The 22,546-nt window shown below is 43.8% G+C and overlaps 1 protein-coding gene across 5 annotated transcripts in view; it reads left to right on the plus strand.

The window, feature by feature from the left end:
* WDFY3 (WD repeat and FYVE domain containing 3) overlaps positions 1-22,546 on the plus strand; it is a 289,358-nt gene that overhangs the window by 47,563 nt on the left and 219,249 nt on the right. For all 5 annotated transcript variants that reach the window (XM_005292053.5, XM_005292052.5, XM_042856446.2 and 2 more), the window contains exon 2: positions 8,895-8,988. The gene's annotated coding sequence lies outside the window, so the exon portion shown is untranslated. The remainder of the gene's footprint in view (positions 1-8,894; positions 8,989-22,546) is intronic.

The following is a 22,546-nucleotide window of genomic DNA, read 5'->3' on the forward strand; positions in this document are numbered from 1 at the left end:
AATAAGGTACTGTAGGGCATAGTCTAAGAGTGGGGGAGAACTGTGGAATTCCATTCCAAGAGAGGCATGAGAACTGACAACTGAGGGGGTGCCCTCAGAGACCTCAAAGTGGAGTTAGTTCTGTAACTGTGACAATGATGCTTTTTTACTGTATTTAATCTTTTAATACAGAACTGAATTGCAGATATTACACAGAAACCTTTTGTTCTGAGCACTGTAACATTTCAATTACAATAATGGAAAATAAGTTTTGGTGCATCTAGATGTAAAAGGCTTCAGATGACTGAGCAAAAAGGGATCTAGAGACAGGTGGAAGACTGAAGGCTGCTGAATAGAATGGGAGGTAAGAGGGAGAATCCACACGCTTCAAGCTTCCTTTTTTGGTAAAAGGAGTGGGGAAATCAGTGAAGGTGGGCCATGACCTCTGGATGGGGTTAAGACATGTTACCCAGTGCAGGGATCATAAATGGCAATAAAAACAACATCCTAAGAGATCAATCGGCTAGTAGCCTGTGGCATCCCAATATAGGTCAGCTTTCAGTTCTTGTTAGGAAATTGTAACTTGGTAATTAAATTAAAATAAATAAAAACTAGTTGAGGGTTGCAGTTGGAATTAATGGCTAGCTAGCATAGTGATATATTGAGTATATCATTATATAAGAACATAGCAGCTATAGCTACATTTAGCAAAGTATTATGTGGAAACTAAGTAGAATGGACAAAGCTTCTGCTTATTTTGTGGTAACTGGCATTAAATGTAAATAAATTAAAAAACAAACAAACAAAACCTTAAATTCAAACACAGTAGTTAGAATCCTTCCATGGTTCTGCAGGAGTGGTGCTCCAGTGCTTGAAAAACTAGAATATCAGTCAAACCTCCAGGGAGTTATCTGACCCTTAGATAACAAAGATGCTCTTAATTGGGGTTCAGTTAATCAAGGTTTGACTATTCCCTATGGCCTGGTACTCAACCATACGGACTGCTAAAGGATGAACATGGCATTAGTTTTCTGAAATAAGCAAAAGTCTTTTTTTTTCCCTTGTTTCTTATTTTGTTTTTGATTTAATTCAAGTAATATATTCTATATTTTCAGGGAGTGTCTTCATATTCATAAAAGTAAAAAATATGTAAAGTCTGTTTTTAAACTTTTAAATAAGAGTTAGTGGGGTGCATATTGTGGACCTTGTATTTGAACAAGGGCATCTTAATTATCTATCAAAACCTGGCCTTTGGATACTCAATCGTCATATAAAATTTACATGCCTAATTTGAGTGTCTGTATTTGGGGAAATAGGTACCCACGTTAAGAAATTGGGTTCCCCTTGTTTATATTATCCAATGTATTTTTGATCTGCTGAAAAAACACCTTGTAAAATTAAAATCTGATTCTTTCGTTTTAGAACATTGGATAGTGTGGTGTGTGTCTGCCTGGACTTGTGTTCTACAAGCACATGGACTGAGGGTATAAAACTGAACACAGGTAGCCCAGGCTTCACCTTTCTGCTGCTCCCACCTATGCTGCAAGCAACAAGGACACTCTGAGACTTCAACTGAGGGGACTGGCCCTCAAGGGTGAAATCTGTGTACTATGAACTGCATTATCCAGTGGGATGAGGAAAAACTACTTAGTCTAGTTGTTGCCCAGTCTAATAGGGTTGAGAGTTTAGACTGTGTGCTTATATTTTATTTCTTTTGGTAAATAACTCTGACTTTTTGCCTAACACTTATAGTCACTTAAAATCTATCTTCTGTAGTGAATACATTTGTTTTACCGTTTATCTTTACCAGTGAATTTGTATGAAGTGTGTGGCAAATCTGCTCAGGTTTTGCAAAGGCTGGTGAATATCCACTTTCCATTGATGAAGTGGTGAAGTAATTAATAAATTTGCATTGTCCATCTTGAGCAGTGCAAGATGGTATACTCCTGAGGTATAGTGCTGGGAGCGGGGGGAGGGGGGGGAATCTGGCTCTGGTGCGTTTCTCTGTGTGATTCATGAGTGGCTCTGGAGCATTCATGCAATCTAGCTGGGTGTGGGGTCTCCACATGTGGTTGTGCTGAGTGATAACAGTGAGAGGAGGGGTTTGCTACTGGTCACTAGAAAGGCATTGTGATAGACGGCCCAGGCTGGAGAGAGTTTGGGGGCACAGTGGTCCCATAGTCCCAGGTAGCACCCCGGGGATCCTGTTACACACTCCCTACTCAGATTTTTTTTTTTCTTGCCACTATCTAAACTAGGTCTGCTAGGTCAAGAAATGGAACTGTATCCCTTAGAACAGTTCCTTGTTCAGCTTTCTTCAGTCTAGGGATCACTTGAAATAGGTCTAGGTGCATTAGTGCTATATAGCACCGGGAGGTGAAGTTGTTCTCACTTGGGGCTGGTCTACACTAGGGGGGAGGATCGATCTAAGATGCGCAACTTCAGCTACGCTATGAAGTCGAAGTATCTTAGATCGAATTACCTGGGGCCCACATGGCGTGGGATCGATGGCCGCGGCTCCCCCATCGACTGCGCTACTGCCGCTCGTTCTGGTGGAGTTCCGGAGTCAATGGTGAGCGTGTTCAGGGATCGATATATTGCGTCTTAATGAGATGCGATATATCGATCCTGGATAAATCGATTGCTTGACGTACCCTTGGAAGTCATTGAGTGACAGGTACGCTAATAGAAGGACTTATAAGAGAAACCACTACTTCATCTTCCAATCTGGTAGCAGCACTAGAAAAGTGGCTGGGCTGCTGTGAAACGTGGTTCCTCATTGAAGGAAGCTGAAATACAAGCTTTGCTTCAGAGTAATTTGTTCAGTTTCTTGACTCCAAGTTAGTGGAGGTTAGGAGCGGGAAGAGAAGGTTACAGGAGGCCATGTTAAGCTGCCTCTTCCCTATCCTGTACCCCATGATTCTAGTTCCTTCCAGTAACTTTTGATGTTCTGCTTTCTATTACAAAAGATACACTTTTAATCTCAGTTTAGTTTTACAATAAATATTGCCAAAAGTATACAGGAAAGGTGTTACCCATACTTTATCATTCTGCTTCTATCAAATTCTGTTAATCGTGAAACAATACTTTTACATATATTCCATTACATTGTTTTTTTTATATGAAATTTCAAATTATTCAGCATAGTCCAATACCAAGTCATGCTAGGGAATCCAGTAGTAGGCTGGAGTGGTTGAAGATACAAACCTTTGGCCATGTTCCTTGCAATGCACCTGAGGTGTACATCTTATAGTGGCTTATTGCTATAATGGGCCAAGTAGAAGTTACACAAACTGAGCTTTCTTTATAATCCAGATACAAGGAGGATTTTCTCTCCACGTGGCATTGGTTATGTTCTGGCATGTTAGTTGTTTTTTCATTCCCTGTGATGAAGTAATATTTAGAGTCCAGAAGTCTCATTCAATTCTAACTGTGATTTGTGCTCTATTTTTAATTGTAGTACAGAGGGCTGCAAAGTAGTTGGCAGCTTCTCCTAATGTGTAGTTCTGCTCTGTAACTTACTCTCCTCCTCGGTATTCTGTCAGTAAGCAAGCAATCTACAAACTATCTGCCAAAAGCTCTTTAGGGCAGTGAGGGTCTCTCTATTAGATACTTATGCAGTGTGTAGCACAACAGAACTCTGATGCCTAATTGGGGGTGTTAATGTAATGTAAGTAATAATGGCAACACTGACTTAATCAAAAATAATCCTTCTTCAGAAAAACCACATGGAAAAGTAGTTTAAAACTACTTCATATTAGAAGAGTGAGAAATACAGATAAGCAGTAGGTCTGCTTAGCATTTTCTCTTACCCTTGCTTTAATTTTGTTTCTCATTTCACTAGTCCTGAATACTGTATTTAAATAGCCAGGGTGACAGACCAATACCATATAGTACAATTTTTTGCTTTTCTAAGAAACCGTGACAATTCCACTTGCAACATGCTACTTTGGATTTGTTGTAGCATTTACTGAGTATTTCTCTGTCCTGAGGGATGTAAACAATATTTTTGGTGTTCTGAGGCTTTTTAAATAAAGTGCTTAAGCCCAAGAGGGTAAATCAGGAAAAAATAATTTAAAAATAAATCAGGTTAAATCTCTGAAGAGTAACCTACAGGAAGTTACAAACAGGGTATAGAATATGAGGCCAATGTACATATTTTAACTTACAGCATAATTTAAGTGGTAGAAATTAGCAGGGGAAAATACAGTGGCGGCAAATAGCAATTATACATTAATCAATAGTTAGTCCTCTGTAAGAAGATAGCACACTATTTTTGAAAAGGTGGCTGGTGGGAGAAAGAGAATGAGCAAGTTTTTAAGGGGTGTATCAGAACAGAAATAGGTCTTGAGGCTGAATAACTAACTTTATGTGGGTAAACAGTTGCCAATATATACTAGGCTATGCTATATACTAGGCTATGTCCATCACTGTGGTAGGTATGGCTCATCTCCTATGACTTAATACTGAATTTGCTTTCTGCTTTTGGTTTAAAGGCAGAGCTTTAACACTTTTTCTTTAATTAATTAAAAAAAATAATTTCTTATTTTTAAATATGACAATGCAGTTTATTAGAACCAGTTTTGCAAGTGTCTCTCTCTCTTTTTTTTTTTTTTTTTTTTTTTAAGTAAATTGTGCTTTTTATTTTTCTGGTGGGACAATACTACTGTTTGGTAACTAATAAATGAACTCTGCAAGGAACTACCATAGATCAAGGCTGTTCTGCTAAAGAAGAAAAAACAAGTTGAAGCAGGGTGGAAACTGCAGTGAATTGTCAGTTAGACTTCTAACAGATAAGTTCACTGTGTTAGAAACTGATATTTTCCTTTGAAAAGATAAAGCTGAAAAATCTTTGTGGCACAAGAGGAGCAAGTTACTGCAACAGGGAGCCTTACTGAACAGAGGAAACTTAGTTGTGTGAGCAATCAATTTTTTTTCTGTTGTGGTTAATGAGATTTCACTTAATGTTGTCCGATCAAAGAGTAATGTGAATTTATACAAGTTCATCAATTAAAACAAAATGACTGAGGTGGAGATCAGAAAATGACTTTTTAATGACATTATTAGATAGCTAACAGCTGTTACATTAAAAATTGCATGTATGTGTTTGCACACCCACGATATGAACATTTTTGTGAATAAAAAATGAATAGGAACATAAGAACAGCCATACTGGATCAGACCAATGATCCATCCAGCCCAGTATACCGTCTCCTGACAGAGGCCAATGCCAGGTGCTTCAGAGGGAATGAAGAGAACAAGCAATCATCGAGTGATCCAATCCCTATCATCCACACCGAGTTTTGGCAGTCTGAGGTTTAGCGATACCCAGAACATCCCCGACCCTCTTGGCTAATAGCCAGTGATGGATAATTTCCTCCAGGAAATTATCTAGTTCTTTTTTTGAACCCCGTTGTAGTTTTGGCCTTCACAACATCCCCTGGCAATGAGTTCCACAGGTTGATTTTGTTGTGTGTGAAGAAATACTTCCTTTTGTTTGTTTTAAACCTGCAACCTTTAAATTTTATTAGGTGACCCCTGGTTCTTGTGTTATGTGAAGCAGTAAATAACACTTCCTTATTCATTTTCTCCAGACCGTTCATGATTTTATAGACCTCTATCTTATCCCCTCTCAGTTGTCTCCTTTTTAAGCTGAACAGTCAGTCTTTTTGATCTCTGCTCATATAGAAGCTGTTTCATACCCTTAATAATTTTGGTTGCCCTTCTTTGTACTTTTTCCAGTTCTAATGAATCTTTTTGAGATGGGGCAACCCAGAACTCCATGGGTTATTCAAGGTGTGGTATACCATGGATTTATATATTGACACATTATGATATTTTCTGCCTTTATTATCCATCCCTTTCCTAATGGTTCCTAGCATTGTTAGCTGCTGCCCATTGAGGAGATGTTTTCAGATATTTATCCAGGATGACTCCAAGATCTCTTTCTTCAGTGGTAACAGTTAATTTAGATCCCATAATTTTGTATGTATAGTTGGGATTATTTTCCAATGTGCATTACTTTGCATTTATCAATATTGAATTTCATCTGCCATTTTGTTGCCTGGTCACTCAGTTTAGTGAGATCCGTTTGTAACTCTTCACAGTCAGCTTTGGACTTAACTATCTTGAGTGATTATTGTATTGTCTACAGATTTTGCCACCTGTTTACCCCCTTTTCCAGATCCTTTATGAATATGCTGAATAGTACTGGTGCCAGTACAAATCCCTGGGGGACATCACTGTTTACCTCTCTGTATTGTGAAAACTAACCATGAGAGGATCTTCCTTCTTATTCTATGACTGATGGATTGCTTTGCTGAAGAGCCTTTGGTGAGGGATGTTGTTAAAGGCTTTCAGAAAGTCCAGGTGCACTGTATCCACTGGATTACCCTTGTCCACATGTTTTTTGATCCCCTCAAAGAATTCTAATAGATTGGTGAGGCATGATTTCCCTTTACAAAAGCTGTGTTGACTCTTCCCCAACAAATTGTGTTAATCTATGTGTCTGATAATTCTGTTCTTTACTATAGTTACAACCATTTGCCGTTATGGAAGTTAGGCTTACTGGCCTGTAATTGCCAGGATCACCTTTGGAGTCTTTTTTAAAAAAATCGGTGTCACAGTCCCTATCCTCCAGTAATCTGGTATAGAAGCTGGTTTAAATGATAGGTTACGTACCACAGTTAGTAGTTCTGCAATTTCACATTTGAGTTCCTTCAGAACTCTTGGGTGAATACTGTCTGGTCCTGGTGACTTATCTGTTTAATTTATCCACTTGTTCCAAAACCTCCTCTGTTGACACCTCAATCTGGAACTTCTCTGCACTCTTACTTGAGTGCTCCTTTAGCGCTTCAGTCATCCAGTAGCCCCACTGATTATTTGGCAGGTGTTCTGCTTCTGATGTACTCACTTCCCCCCCCCCCCCCCCGTTATTTACTCTTTTGTTAGTTGCTCTTCAGATTTTTGTAAAGTTGTTTGTTCTGTAGAAATTGCCACTGCCATGCATTACATAAATTTTTAGTCTTCATTAGAGTATAAATTCATTTAGTGGAAGCAACATTACATTTTTTTGGCATTTGTCATATTTGCTTTTTCATGAAGTACTAGCTACTGTATATTATTAGAAAACTGCAAGAACTGAAAGGCGGGGAGGGATAGCTCAATGGTTTGAGCATTGGCCTGCTAAATCCAGGTTGTGAGTTCAATCCTTGAGGGGGCCATGTAGAGCTCTGGGACAAAAATCTGTCAGGGACAGTTCTTGGTCTTGCTGTGAAGGCAGGGGACCTTGGATGACCTTTCAAGGTCCCTTCCAGCTCTATGAGATAGGTATATCTCCATATTAAAAAAGTTACCATATGAGGAGTATGATCTTAAATGTAGCACATAGTTGCAATGGAAATTAGCTAGCAAAATATTTGAAGAGGGAATGAGAGAGTAAAATTGTTGGTAGAATAAAGGGTGATTATTGGAAATTACAGAACAGGTAAAGGGAAAACTCCATGAAGACCATTACAGGAGTAATAACCAGATTCAGAGTTGGAGCACAGTTTATGCATACAAACAGAACTGCACTAGAGGCATTTGATAAGAGTAATTCTTGTAGATGGCTAAAGGAAAGAAAAAGGCCTCATATCCTTAACTCAAACTTCTATAGGAAATGTCCTCCGCTATTTGAAAGAGAAGCCATCACAGTTAGATCAGTGTTTGAGTGCTTGCTTGGGAATGATTGGGTTTGATTAGGAAGGCAAAACCCTTCCCTCTGAAATGTGTGATTGTTGAAACATAGAGCTTGACTAAAATTCCTCTGTTTCACATTACCATAATTGACTGTTGTCTCCCAATTTTGTTGAAATAACTCTTCATAGGACAGTTGAATTTTGTATTTGACATTTTAGTAAAATATTTATTAACTTGTACAGGGGAAACAATTATTTTTTCCCCATTTCTTTCATTTCCTCTGACTGAAACACCATGGTTCCCACAAACTTCAGACTGTGTGCGCATACAAACACACATTCTGATAACAGCTCTGACACAGACTACAAACTCCCAATTGCTCCCACAAACAGACACACACTTATTGCTTTAACCAGACAAGTGACTCTGTCTGAGTGCATACACTAATACTTAATACTAAGTGTCTTACAAATATTAAGCTTCACAACATCCTCTGAGCTAGATAAGCTTTAATACCAGAGTGCTCTCAAAGCCTTAAAGGGTAATGCAACCACTGCGCTGTAATTTTTGACCTACATGCATTCAGTTCCCTGAAAGTTTTTCTGTTCCTTTAAGCTTTAATTGTGTGTAAAGTAATAGCAAAACAAATATTTTTGAACTGTATTTTTAATTTTTTCCAGCTACCTTAGTTTTGGGTGACCAATGATGTGTTGGCTTGTTTCCACCTGTCTCTAAAATCTTAGGAGGGAACGTGATACCCATTTTGCAGTTGGGCAAATTGAGGTGCAAAAGATAGGCAGCATTCTTGAATGTCACAAGCAATCGGCAGCAGAGTTGGAAATAGGACCCACGTCTCCTGGTTCCCATTTGTCTGCTATAACTACCAGACCTCATTTACTCTCTGTGTAATATTCTTGCTAGTATAGCTAGATTGCTACTATATTAATTAAAACAGAAATTTGGGCTTGACAAGCAAGATAACTCTTCTTGCTGCTCAGGTGTTCACAGTCCATTTTATTTTCTTAGTGAGGTCTTGCTGTTCATTACGTGTAGTGACTATGAATATGTTCTTCATTAAAATTTTGTGCAAGAGACCAAATAAAAGACATCCTTGGTTTGTGACCACTAAAGCAGTCCCGGCAGATGCCGCTATCAAAATGGCAAGACACTAGTGTGGTGCTAGTGGAGGTGGTTTTAATACTAACCTTTTTCCATTTTATTTTTGTGTTAACTAGTGGGAGCACAGCTTTGGTCTTGAAGAAAATCCTGGGAGAGGAATGGACCATGTTCTCATGAAGTTAATACCTGTGATCCAGGAATGCTATAGAGGTCAGTGACTGGGACTGGGAAGGGAAGCTGTGTGTGTTTAAAAAGCTTTTGCTAGAATTGCTTTGGATTTGTAATTGCCACAGTTACCAGTTGTTTGACTGGTTTTGCATGCAGCCTGGAGCTCTAAGGACTTTGTCTGTCAGAGAGAAGGAAAAGTGTATCAACTTCAAACACAGAAAATCTAAAATTGGCGTACCAAAACACTTAAGTAAGGTTACAGTGCTAATTTAGACCTACAAAAGCATTAGAAATGCATAGTTAAGTCTGCAGTTATTCACTTAACACGGGGTAGGCAACCTTCGGCACGTGAGCTGATTTTCAGTGGCACTCTCATTGCCCGGGTCCTGGCCACTGGTCCGGGCGGCTCTGCATTTTAATTTAATTTTAAATGAAGCTTCTTAAACACTTTAAAAACCTTATTTACTTTACATACAACAATAGTTCAGTTATATATTCTAGACTTCTAGAAAGAGACCTTCTAAAAACATTAAAATGTATTACTGGCACGCGAAACCTTAAAGTAGAGTGAATAAATGAAGACTCGGCATACCACTTCTGAAAGGTTGCCGACCCCTGACTTAACATATTACACTGCATTTAAACTTCTACATGCTCAAAGCCAGTGATCCAGGGCTGTTGGGTTAGACTCTGAAGTTCTTAATTGATGGGCAGCAATGCTAATGGAATACCCTGTGGACATATGGTATTGTTTGCCTACCAACTTGTACCCCTAATTTTGAGAAGTCTCTTCTGCTCCTGTCTATAACAATCTATGTATAAAGAAAAGAGAGCTTGGTTTTTATTTAGAATCATTTAAACGTAGGGCTGGAGGTCATCTAGTCTCTCCTCCCATGCTGAGACAGGATTAAGTATACTTAGACCTTCCATGACAGGTGTTTGTTTAACTTGTACTTAAAAAACCTCCAATGACAGGGACTCGGCAACCTCCCTATGTAATCTATTCCATAGTTTATCCTTACAGTTAGAAAGTTTTTTTCCTAATCTCTAACCTAAATCTCCCTTGCTGTAAATTAAGCCCATTACTTCTAGTCATACCCTCAGGGGACACAAAGAAGAATTGATCATGGTCCTCTTCATATAAACCCTTTAAAGGTCTGAAGACTCTTTTCATATCTCCCCTCAGCCTTCTCATCTCTAGACTAAACATGCCCAGTTCTTTCAACATTTCCTCATACGTCATGTTTTCTAAGGGTATGTCTACACAGCAAAAAGAAAAACCCACAGTAGCAAGTCTCAGAGCCCAGGTCAACTGACTTGGGCTCATGCTGCAGGTCTAAAAAGGGCAGCGTAGACGCTTGGGTTGGAGCCTGGGCTCTGAAACCTGTCAAAGGGTAAGGGTTTTGGAGCTGAGCCCAAACATCTATACTGCTATTTTTAGCTCTGTGGTGTGAGCCAAAATCAGTTAACCCAGGCTGAGACTGCCACAGGTCTTTTTGGTGTTAATGTACCCCAAACCTCTTGTCTCTCTCCTATGGAGTCTCTCTAATTTGTTCATATCTGTCATACAGTGTGGTGCCCAAAACTGGACATTGTACTTCAGCTGAGGTCTCTCCAATTCTGAGTAGAGCGGAACAATAACCTCCTATGTATTATGTATGACATTCCTGTTAATATACCCCAGAATGACATTGCTTTTTTCTCAACATCACACTGATTGATATTCAGTTTGTGATCCACTGATGCTTTTTTGCAGTACTGCTGGCTAGCCAGTTATTCCCCATTTTATATTTGTATATTTGATTTTTCCTTCCTAAGTATTGTCTTTGTATTGTCTTTACTGAATTTCATCTTGATTTCAGACCAATTCTCCAGTTTGTCTTGGTCATTTTTTAAATTTTAAAGTGCTTGCAGCCCCTGCTAGGTTGGTATTATCTGCAGGTTTTATAAGTTTGCTGTCTATTCCAGCATCCAAGTTGTTAATGTAAAAGTCCCATTGAGTTTAGGTTCCACTGGGATTTTGTGTTTAGGTCTCAATTTCTTTGGATTCATTGTAATATTGCTAGACCTTTAATGTGGATTCTTAACATAGTCCTAGTGCAAATAGGATAGTCTACATAATGGCTTCTTTTTAAAAGCTGAATATTTAGCTAGTGTAATTTACACTTTTGAAACACTAAACGGGATTAAATGGATTTTTCACCTGATGGATTTTTTCTTAGCATGTGAAGTCAAAGAGGAGCTTAAATAAGCATCTAACTCAGTAACACTTAATTTTGCTCATGTAAATTAAATATGGCAAAACAGATTTGTTGGGAACCTGGTAAGTAAAGTAAAGTAAAAGGAGGTGTGCAATAATAATAAAATGTTCCTGGCCAGATAATTGAATTTTTACAGCGTTATAAAGGACGTGCTGAGAGCCACTATGGCAGCAATGTTAAAATAAATGTCACCACTTTATTGACTGTTGGTAACCTTACATCAGTCAATGTGTATTAAATGTTACAAATGGGCTAAATTAACGTTCCTTCAGTACCAGTGTTACTGAAGGTTATAGATATCAAATAGTAACTGCCAAGGCTCATAGGTACCACATGTGATACACAGATTCTTTGCAGATCAAAAGAATTCTGTAGAATGCCACAGTATGTGACACTCTTCTACCGCACAGAAAAGTGATGTGGCATACTGGAAAAGACCAAACAGCAGGGAAAACGCCTATTAGCCCAAATTTGCAGCATTTACAGGATTACACCAGCACAAAATAACTACTTCTGTTAATGGTTGTCTTTTTATGGTACACTTTAAAAAAAATAAAAATAAAATAAAAATGGTATTTATACATTCCCACCATCTTTCCTGAATTGGATTCAGGTGATCACAGCATAAATTATTTATTTTTAAAAATTAACAAAACATTTTGTGGTAGCAAATGCTTTGTTTAAAGTTATGGTGTTACTTTCATTATGTCTCTTCCCCACTTCCAGCGGTGATTTGTTAGCCTAGAAAAAATTCCTGTTTGGGCAACAGCCTTTTGTTTATCTCAGCCAAAAGGTCATTCCTTTTTTGGAAAACAAAACGATAGTTCTTCTTCAAGTGATTGTTCATGTCCATTCCAAGCAGGTGTGTGCATGCCGTGTGCACGCCAGCCAGAAGATTTTCCCCTAGCAGCGTCTGTAGAGTCGGCCTCGGCACCCCCTGGAGTGACACCTCCATGGCGCCCTTTATAGGGGCCCGCCGACCCTCCACCCCCTCAGTTCCTTCTTACCGCCGGTGACGGCTAGCTGGAACTTTGCTCGCTCTTACAGCAAGCTTAGCAGTGTCCTGTTTTCAGTGTATATAGTTTAGTTAGAATTAGAGTTAGTTATAGATAGTTGATAGTTGTTGGGGGGGGGGGCGGGGGCTTTCCACCAACGTATTCGTCGCCCGGCTGGGGCATGCCTGGGTCCCCAGGGTTTAAACTCTGCAAGGACTGCAGGAAATTTATGCCGAAGAGTGACCCGCACTCTTCCTGCTTAAGGTGCCTCGGAGAGAGCCACCAAAGAGACCAGTGCAGTATCTGCAGGGGATTTCGCCCCAGGACTCTTAAGGACAGAGAGCAGAGACTCAAAGTGCTCCTGATGGAGGCGGCCCTGCGGCCACATTCGGACCCTGAGCCGGCCGACCCGGCACCTCATCCTCTGTGCGCAGTGCCCCGGCACCAGTAACAAGACAGGAGGCCCAGGCCAAAACCTCCAAGCCCCAGCATCGGAGGGAGTCGGGACATAGAAAATCGGCCTCCGTAAGGCATTGTTCACCGTCTCCGGTGCCTGCTAAAAAAGAAGAGTTCGGTGAGGGGCTGATCACCCCACCGGGACCTTAAAGGGCCGGTGCCGTCCATGATTGCGGGGGGACATGCCATGCTACAAACTCATCCTCCCATTGGTCTGTTGACTCCAGCCCCAGAGAGGGTGCGGTCAAGTCTGGACCGGTCGAGATCCCCGGATCTCAGTGAGGATGTGCGTCTCCCATCGATGCCGGAGGCGTTCGAGGCGGCCTCTGATTTATTTAAGCCTCCCGGTGCCGGCCTCTCCGCACGGGTGGAAAGAGCCGCCGACCATGGCCCGACCCCCAATGCAATCACGGGGAAAGCCAGCCATGATGTTGCCTCAGTCTCTGCCCCATGCTGCCCCAGTGGCACCGGCGCAGAGGGAGTGTTCTCCGGCCCAGCAGTACCGTTCCCCGGCGGCAGTGGGTACTGTTCCCCCTAGGTGGTCCTATTCGGAGACCTCAGGCGGAGTCCTACCGCTCCAGTAGATCGAGGAGCAGGAAGTCGGCTTCGCAGGCGAGCCAGCAACCTTACCTGCCGCAGTGGCAACAGCACTGGCAACCGCCCTCTCAGTGGCCATTCTGGACTCCTTGGGCCTATCATCAGTCCATGGGACAAGCGTACGGCCCTCGCTCCAGGTCCGCATTGGTCTCCTCGACGTCCCTGACGCATTGGCTCTGGCGCAAATGCCTCCACTGCCGTCCGACGGTGTGCCGCAACAAAGCCCAGCACCCCCTAGCTATACACCGGCGGGGACCATGGTTCCAAAACCGCAGGCACCGCCCAGCACGCCTTGTCATTCGGTGTCGGCCACGGTGCCGCATCTCACGCCCGCACCGGCCACGCAACCGCAGTACCATGTGCCGCAGCCCCCTGCAGAGACTGAGGGGGCAGAGGAAGGCCCATTGCAGGTGATCTCCTCCTCTCCCTCTCCGGATGAGGTGGTCACGGGTTCCTCAACGGCATTGGCCCTAGAGGACAACCGGGTGCTTCAGCAGCTACTTAAGCTTGCAGCCCAGAGCCTGGCGATCCAAGCGGAGGTGGATGTGGATCCAGTAGTGGACATCCTGGCTCCCTCGGGCCCATCCAGGGTAGCCCTACCGTTGATCAAAACGATAGCTGACATGTCCCATACTTTTGTGGCAGACGCCAGCTTCATTGGCCCCCACGGCCCAAAAGACAGAGAGGTGCTACTTCGTGCCCTCCAAGGGCCATGAGCACCTGTATGCCCCCCCATGACCCCCGGACTCTCTAGTAGTGGATGCTGCCAACCAAAGGGAGCGCCAGGGGTTCCAAGGGTCTACACTGAAGAACAGGGAGGCCAGAAAGTTGGACCTGTTTGGCAGAAAGGTGAATTCAACAAGGGGACTGCAATTACGTATAGCCAACCAACAGGCTATAGTGAGCCGGTATGGACACAATACATGCTCGGCACTGTCTAAGTTCGCTGAACTTCTTCCCCAGGAATCCCGAACAGAGTTTTCGGCTCTAGTTGAGGAGGGGAAGTTAATCACCTGGGCATCCCTCCAGGCAGTCCTGGATGCTGCGGATGCAGCCTCCCGCATACTGGCGACTGGGCTGGTTATGAGGTGGGGAGCCTGGCTTCAGGTCTTAGGCCTTCCACGTGAGGTCCAACAGACTATCCAGGACCTCCCCTTCGAAGGGCCCATGCTCTTCTCTGAAAAGACGGACAAGAGGCTACATAGCCTAAAGGACTCGAGGGCTACCCTTCGCTCGCTGGGCTTGCACACCCCAGTCCGTCAACGTAGGCAGTTCAGGCTGCAACCGGCCCCACGACCATACCAGCCTCAGAACCGCACGGACGCCTTGCGCAGGTGAGGCAGGAACGGCAGAAGGAGGCAACAACAACAGCCCTCCGGCCAGTCATCTGGCCAGCCAAGGCCACCATCGGGGCCTAGACCCCCAATTTGATGGCACGGTCGGGGACGACCTACTGATCAGGACTCTGGATCCTACCAACCGTACCTTTTTGTCACGTCTGTCCCCCTTCTATCGTGCCTGGTCCCGAATCACATCTGACAGTTGGGTGCTTTGCACGGTAGAGAGGGGATATTCTATCCAGTTCTCCTCCCTCCCGCCCCACCAGCCCCCCTCCCCGTCCCTCTTCAGGGACCCCTCTCACGAGCAACTTTTAATTCAGGAAGTGCAGTCCCTGCTTGCAGTAGGAGCAGTGGAGGAAGTTCCTCAGGGGCAGAGGCTTCTACTCCCGTTATTTCCTAATACCGAAGGTGAAAGGGGGCATCAGATGTATTCTGGACTTGCGGCGTCTGAACAAATTGGTAAAGAAGCTCAAGTTCCGCCTGATCTCACTGTCCTCTATCATTCCCTCCATGGATCCAGGGGACTGGTATGCCGCCTTCGACTTGAAGGAAGCGTATTTTCATATTGCAATAATCCCCCAACACAGGCGTTACCTCAGATTCGTTGTGGGCAATGCCCATCTTCAGTTCACAGTTCTGCCTTTCGGCCTGTCAGCAGCCCCAAGGGCCTTCACAAAGTGCTTGGCAGTCGTGGCAGCCTTCCTGCGCAAGCAGGGGATTCAGGTGTTCCCCCTACCTGGATGATTGGCTCAGCAAGGGCCGTGCCAAGGCACAGGTGGAGGCTCAGGTGGTCTTCATCAGATGGACCTTCCTCGAGCTCGGCCTCCTGCTAAATGAGGCCAAGTCAACCCTGTCTCCCACCCAGAGGATAGAAATTATAGGGGCAGTTCTGGACTCGACACACGCCAAAGCGTACCTACCGGAGTCTAAGTTCTGGTCTATGTCCGAAATCATTCTGTCTCCAACGCGTCCTGACCACCACAGCAAGAAACTGCCTCAAGTTAATGGGTCACATGGCGGCATGCACCTATGTGGTGAGCCATGCCAGGCTCAGGCTGCGCCCTCTCCAGTCCTGGTTGGCGGCCGTATACCGGCCAGCCAGGGACGCCCTAGACTCTGTAGTGAAGCTCCCCCGAACAGTGCTAGATTCCCTCCAGTGGTGGCTCGATCCGTGGGCGGTCTGCGCGGGAGTACCCTTCGTCAGCCCCCAGCCCTCCCTATCCTTGGTAACAGATGCATTGGATCTGGGGTGGGGGGCGCATCTGGGGAATGTCAGGACCCAAGGCCTTTGGTCACCAGAGGACCTTTCCTTACACGTCAACGTCCGGGAGCTACGAGCGGTGCGTCTAGCCTGACCTTCAAAGCTCACCTGGCGGGCAGGTGCGTTTCAGTCCTTACGGACAATACATCGGCGATGTTCTATATCAACAAACAGGGAGGTGCACACTCCTTTCCCCTGTGCTGGGAAGCCCTCACGTTATGGGACTTTATGGGACTTGTGCGTATGGAACGCAATTCACCTGACAGCATCCTATCTCCCGGGAGAGCAGAACGGACTGGCGGACTCCCTCAGCTGCTCGTTCCATGGTCACGAGTGGTCCATTCACCGAGATGTAGTACGCTCAATTTTCCGTCTCTGGGGCTATCCCCAGATAGACCTGTTTGCCTTGAGAAAAAACAGGAAGTGTCAACGTTTCTGCTCCCTCATGGGGCACAGTCCAGGGTCTCTGACGGATGCCTTCCTCCTCTCATGGGAAGGTGACCTGCTTTACGCCTTCCCCCCGATTCCCATGGTTCACAGGGTACTCCTCAAGATCCGCAGGGAGCATGCTCATGTCATCCTGATAGCGCCGGCGTGGCCGTGCCAACACTGGTACACATCGCTCCTACACATGTCCACACGGGCACCCCTCACGCTGCCCCTGCTCCCAGACTTGATCTCGCAGGATCAAGGCCGTCTCCGCCACCCGAACCTGGCGTCACTCCTCCTCACAGCCTGGATGCTCCATGGCTAAACCCTGCTCTCGGCAGGTCAGGCAAGTCTTTCTCGGTAGCAGAAAACCCTCCACCAGGGCCACATACATGTCCAAGTGGAAGCGCTTCTCCATCTGGGCCGAACAGCAGGGAAAGGCTCCATTGCTCGCCCCGATCCCTTTCATCCTTGACTACTTGCTTCATTTGAGACAGCTAGGACTTTCCCTCTCTTCGGTTCGGGTCCACTTGGCGGCCATCTCAGCGTTCCACCCATGAGCGGAAGGTGGTTCAGTTTTCATGAACCCACTGGTTGGTCGCTTCCTCAAGGGCCTGGACAGACTGTTCCTGCATACTCGGCAACCAGCCCCCCAATTTGGTCCTTTCCGCCCTCACAGGGCCCCCCTTCGAGCCTCTGGCTTCGTGCGCTCTGTTATATTTCTTATATAAGGTCGCATTCCTAGTGGCTATCACCTCAGCCAGGAGGGAGTCGGAACTCAGAGCACTGACATCCGAACCTCCATATACTGTTTTCCACAAAGACAAAGTCCAACTCAGGCCACACCCGGCATTCCTTCCGAAGGTGGTCTCCCAATTCCACATGGGGCAAGACATTTTTCTCCCTGTGTTCTATCGAAGCCACACTCCTCCGGCAAGAAGTGAAGGCTGCATTCCCTGGATGTCCGCAGGGCCCTGGCATTCTATATTGAAAGAACCAAACCATTCAGGAAATCAACCCAACTCTTTGTTGCCGTGGCTGATAGGATGAAGGGACTCCCAGTCTCGTCACAGCGGATCTCCTCATGGATCACGACCTGCATCCGAGAATGCTACCATCGGGCTAACGTACCTGCCCCGCCAATCACGGTCCACTCCACAAGGGCGCAGGCCTCCTCCGCTCCGTTCCTGGATCAGGTCCCGACACAGAAAATATGCTGAACTGCCACGTGGTCCTCAATCCACACATTTACGTTGCACTATGCCATCGTGCACCAGGCCAGAGATGATGCAGCTTTCGGCCGCACAGTGCTCCAATCCGCAGTGAACTCAGACCCACCCTCCTGCCCCTCCGACAGAGTGCTGGCAAGAAGGAACTGAGGGGGTGGAGGGTCGGCGGGCCCCTATATAGGGTGCCATGGAGGCGCCACTCTAAGGGGCGCCGAGGCCAACCCTACGGACGCTGCTAGGGGAAAATCTTCCGGCTGGCATGCATGCAGCACGCACACACCTGCTTGGAATGGACATGAACAACACGTCTCGAAGAACAACAGTTACAAAAAGGTGGGTAACCGTTTTTTGTGTTTAGGTTACATGAGGGTGAAATAAATACTTTCTGCAGTGTTTATAAAAAGGCTAAAATTATTAAAATGAACTTTGCATATGTTGAACTTCATACCTAGAAACTTTCCAGATGGCTAATCTCTACTGAAAATAATCTCTTCGCTGATTTGTCAGAAGAAAACAGTCAATTAGCAACAGAATAAGAACTGTTTTGCACATGTGTGCAGAACTTCTTGCTAATGTCCTGAACTGTGGTTTTAATATCTGCAAAGAAAACTCTTCATAGGCAAATACCTGTGTAGAAAGTGTATTTCTTGGTGTTGGAGACTGTATACAATATGATAAAATCCTTAAGTAGTTTATGAGGAATTTCAAAATTCTGCACACTTTGATCCCTGCTTGTGCAGAATTTAAAAATCCTGTGTGACTCCTAAATTTATTACAAGCAGAGCTTGTAATATAGGTAAAAGTGTGCTAAATGCTTAAGGTACCCTTTATTTTTTTAGAAAAATGACAAAAAGTACTAGGAAATTAAACTTGAATGTAGTTTTAAGGATAATATTTTGCACTCAAGTCAGGAACTTTTGAGCCATATCAAGAAGATAGCTACAGCTTTCTGAAATGTGTGTAAAATGTTTGATTTGACTTTTTCTTGAACTAGTGGGGATCAGAAGAAAAGAACAGATAGCTGGAGCTTAGGCAACTCTGCCCCTTGGAATCCCAGCAGCTCTAAGGCTGGCTTCCACCTCTCTTCAGGTGCTTGCTGGCACATCTCATTAGGCAGTTCTGTCTCCTTCTCTTGAGCATCTACAGCAACACTGCCTCTATCCCAAAAGACCAGAGCAGGCTGCTGTTAGTGCCTTTTTCCTCTTGCATTTCTGTATGCACAGAACAGAATCTGCACCTCTTTCTAAATGGCTGCTATTTAGTTTAAGCAAAACAAAAATAAATCCTCCACTTACAGGCTCTGCCGTGTGATTTCTTTTGTGCCTTACTGCAGACACATTTGAGGAAAAAAGTGGCTGTGTTGTGTCCCCATTCCTTGGTTGCTATGGGGCAGCCACAGTTCCCTGATGCAGGAAATATTCCCTACCTGTCCATGTTTTGGACCTTACTCTTAACTCCACCTCCTGGGCAATATTTCCTCCATCCCCTCACAGAGATCTGATAGACTTCACACAGAGAGGCAAAGAGACAACTACTCATTGAGGCCTTGTGTAGACTTGGATTTAAAGTGGGATGTTAGCTAATGTGCTGACTAACATAGGCAAAAGCCTAGCATAGGCAAGGCACAGTTCCTTAACATGTTAAAGTGGTTGAATTTAAGTTTAGTGGGGATTCGAGATGTCACACGTCAGGCTTTCATCTATGCAGTGTATAACTCCAGAGCAGCTGTCAGATGGTTACGTAAGTTTGCCAAACTCCCTAAAGCCAAAGAAAAGCATTGAAAATTTGCCATGATGTTACCTTGTCTAGAATCAGAATTGTTGTTCAAGTGAGCCTCCACTTTTGATATAACTAGATCCACATCTAGCTTGAGGGCAGGCTTATGCTTCCAGAGGTGGTCAGCAGAGCAGACAATCGTTTCTTTCTTTCCAAAGGGAATATCACATTTTTGGATTAGAGCTCCAGAAAGTTCAGTAGTCTTCTGCAGATACAAAGAACCTGTTCTCCTCATTATGGACTACTCAGGTGGTAGTTTTTCTTAATTCCCCAGTCAGGAAAAACAGGCATGGTTTTTAAGGAAAGAAGGCTTTCAAGAAGGAATAGATGATTTTGTATCTAAGTAAACAATAGCAAGGGCTCTGGATGATACTTTATTCTCTTTTGGGCTATCGTGAATACAGGCTCGCCACTGGACTTAGGACGAGGAAGGCAGTGCTGTCAGCTGCTGCTGCTGTGTATGGACCCTAAGATGTGGGATTTCCTAGAGATCAGAAGATAGACAAATGTGCAAGATGAAATAGTGCTACCTAGCTATTGTCTCATGTTTCATTGTTGGAAATGTTTAATGAAGTTCTCACAGTTGTAATTAAAAAAACAAACAACAAAAAAGGCAAGCATTTTGAAAGCAGACAAACATACTCTGTTTCCTTGCTGGCAAAGAATCTTCTTGGCAAGTAAACTTCAGGTATGTCCTAGAGCAGGGGTTCTAAACCTTTTTCTTTGAGCCCTCTCTCTCCCTCCCTCCCCCCAACATGCTATTAAAAACTCAACAGCCCACCTGTTCCACAATGACTGTTTTTCTGCATATAAAAGCCAGGAGTGGTGTAGGGGGTAGGAAGCAGGGGGTAATTGTCCGGGGCCTCACAACACAATGGGGTCCCATAAAACTAAGTTGCTTAGGCTTCGGCTTCAGACCTGAGTGGTGGGGCTTGGTGTCCTGGGCTTCAGCCCTGCGCTGCGGAGCTTCGGCTTTCTGCCCTGGACTCCAATGAGCCTAATGCCATCCCTGCTTGGCAGGCCCCCTGAAACCTGCTCATCCTCCCCTCCCACCGGGGGCCCTGCACTCCTGGTAGAGAACTGCTGTTCTGGAGCATGAACTGATGACATTGTCCACCTCATTGGTTCAAATGAAGGGCATAGACGTGCTGTCTGCAAACATTTATCTGTCAGCTGTTGCACTCCAAGACCATCAGTCATGCTTAATAATAGATGGACCAGCAGTGGACGGTACTACAGGTAAACCTGCTGATTTCAAGACGTTAGATAATCAGTTTATCCACTTTGGTGCTGCAAGCTGTGCAATTGTTCTACGGAGTTGATATCTTTTACACTTAGGCTGTCATGGTTTGCAATAGGAGGAACTATCTTGGAGAGTTATGATTGACTGCCTGTGTTTAAGAGAGAGGAGTTGAACAAGAGTATTTGAGACATAGAGGTGCACAAGAGCCACTAACTACTGTACTTCAGACTATTGTTGATGGTGTAGTCATTGGCTCTACAACTGGTTAAATTTTAGGTTAGTTTTAACTGAGATTAAAGGAGATCTTGCCAGATTCTTCTATGTAAACAAACTTTCCCACACACCATACAGTGCAATTATACAAGAGAGCAAGAAGTTCACTGTTTCACTTGAATGATCTCATTAAGAGCAATACATGCTAGGGCTAATTTAATATTTGCAGTTCATTTGTAACTGTATTTGTCTACTGATGGTGTCACATTTTAGATTTCTTCTAATCTATGGATGACCGGTATAGGTACAAAAAGAATTTCTATTGAAGCTTATCTTCAAGAACCTGGTCTCTGTTTCTGAAATCACTAAAGCTTTCCCATGACCTATTAGGTCTGTGTCTTGCTGGCACATATTTCCTGTGTGAATGGTTTTTGGAAAAATTACAAACGAAGTTGTTTAGGAGCTCTTTTTGAGGGGAGACAGTGGCAGGAGAGAAACTTGTGTGCAGATTATATGACTTAGGTAACATGGATTCTCTGAATATTTCATGCCACATCTTGTTTTTAAAATATGAAAAAAATCAGGTCTGCTACTGACACTTCCATATAAGGCAGGTTCAACAACGAGGTAATCATCTGGAAATAAACTCTGTCCTGTGCCTCCCTTTGCAGCACCAATTAAAATGGTCTAGAAGCAGTGAAGCTAGCCCGCAGCTTGTTCTCTTGACTCAAAAATATTTCTTGAAGAGCTGTCTTGAGGTAATCAAGTGCATGTTGCTATAGCTGCTGTAAATGCTGGAACTTCAAGTATTGTATACTGTAGTTTGTGGAAGAGCAAAGAACAATGGCAGATGTCCATGCTGTTGCCCACATCTGATTTTATTGGAATTAAATTTTATTAAATTTTGTATTTGCATCTCAGTACTAATAAAGTACGGTTTTAGAAGTCATCCATGGACTACATATATGACTCACAGGAATGCTGGTAAGAAGCTGCTCTTCATTTCCTTTTCCCAGGTCACCTGGCGTGGGTCAGGATTATAAAAATTTAATACCTCTGTCCTATGATAGAGGTTGCTATCAACAGATTCCATCTTGTAACTACCAGTACACTTACTAATTATTTTTTTAAATCAAATGCATTGTGTTAACTATTCCTTTAAAAAAGAAAGATTAGAATGCTGTGAGATAGGAGTGTGGACCCTACACTGAAATTGAGTTGTCCCAGCAAATCAAAGTTTAGTTATTCTTTTCTAGTTTATGACCCACAGTTGTGCAGTTACTTCTGAATTTATGCAATTCCTTGAACTCTGGTTATGAGAGACAAGTTTGCATTATGACTGTACAGTTATTTCTCAACCATACAAAATGTAAATCCATGTACTCTGGCTGAAGGCCATTATTATCCGGTCAGATTGCAGGTATTTGTATAATATATGCAGGGTTATTTTAAAGTAACTTTAAGGTAAATAGATTTGCATAATCATTTAGATACTATACATCCTTCTCTTCCAAGTTTCTACTGCCCTCAGAACTCATCAATGTACTCATCACAAATATACCTGCCTTAGTTTCTGACCCCTTTCATCCTTCTTTGTCCCATCTAATAACCTGCGGTATTAAGTAATTATTTTTAAAAGGAATTACTCTTTCGGGTAGGATAGCAATAGGGCTAAGTGTTCCTGAAGGGGAAATGAACAACACAATCAATGAAGTAGCCAATTTTGATCTGGGCATCTGAGTGGGGAGTTGAGAGTGGTGTTGTTTTTTGTTGTTGTTAGGCCCTCAGGAGATCATCAAG

The sequence above is a fragment of the Chrysemys picta genome, chromosome 5 (genome assembly GCF_011386835.1).
Source record: "Chrysemys picta bellii isolate R12L10 chromosome 5, ASM1138683v2, whole genome shotgun sequence".
Taxonomy (NCBI): domain Eukaryota; kingdom Metazoa; phylum Chordata; order Testudines; family Emydidae; genus Chrysemys; species Chrysemys picta.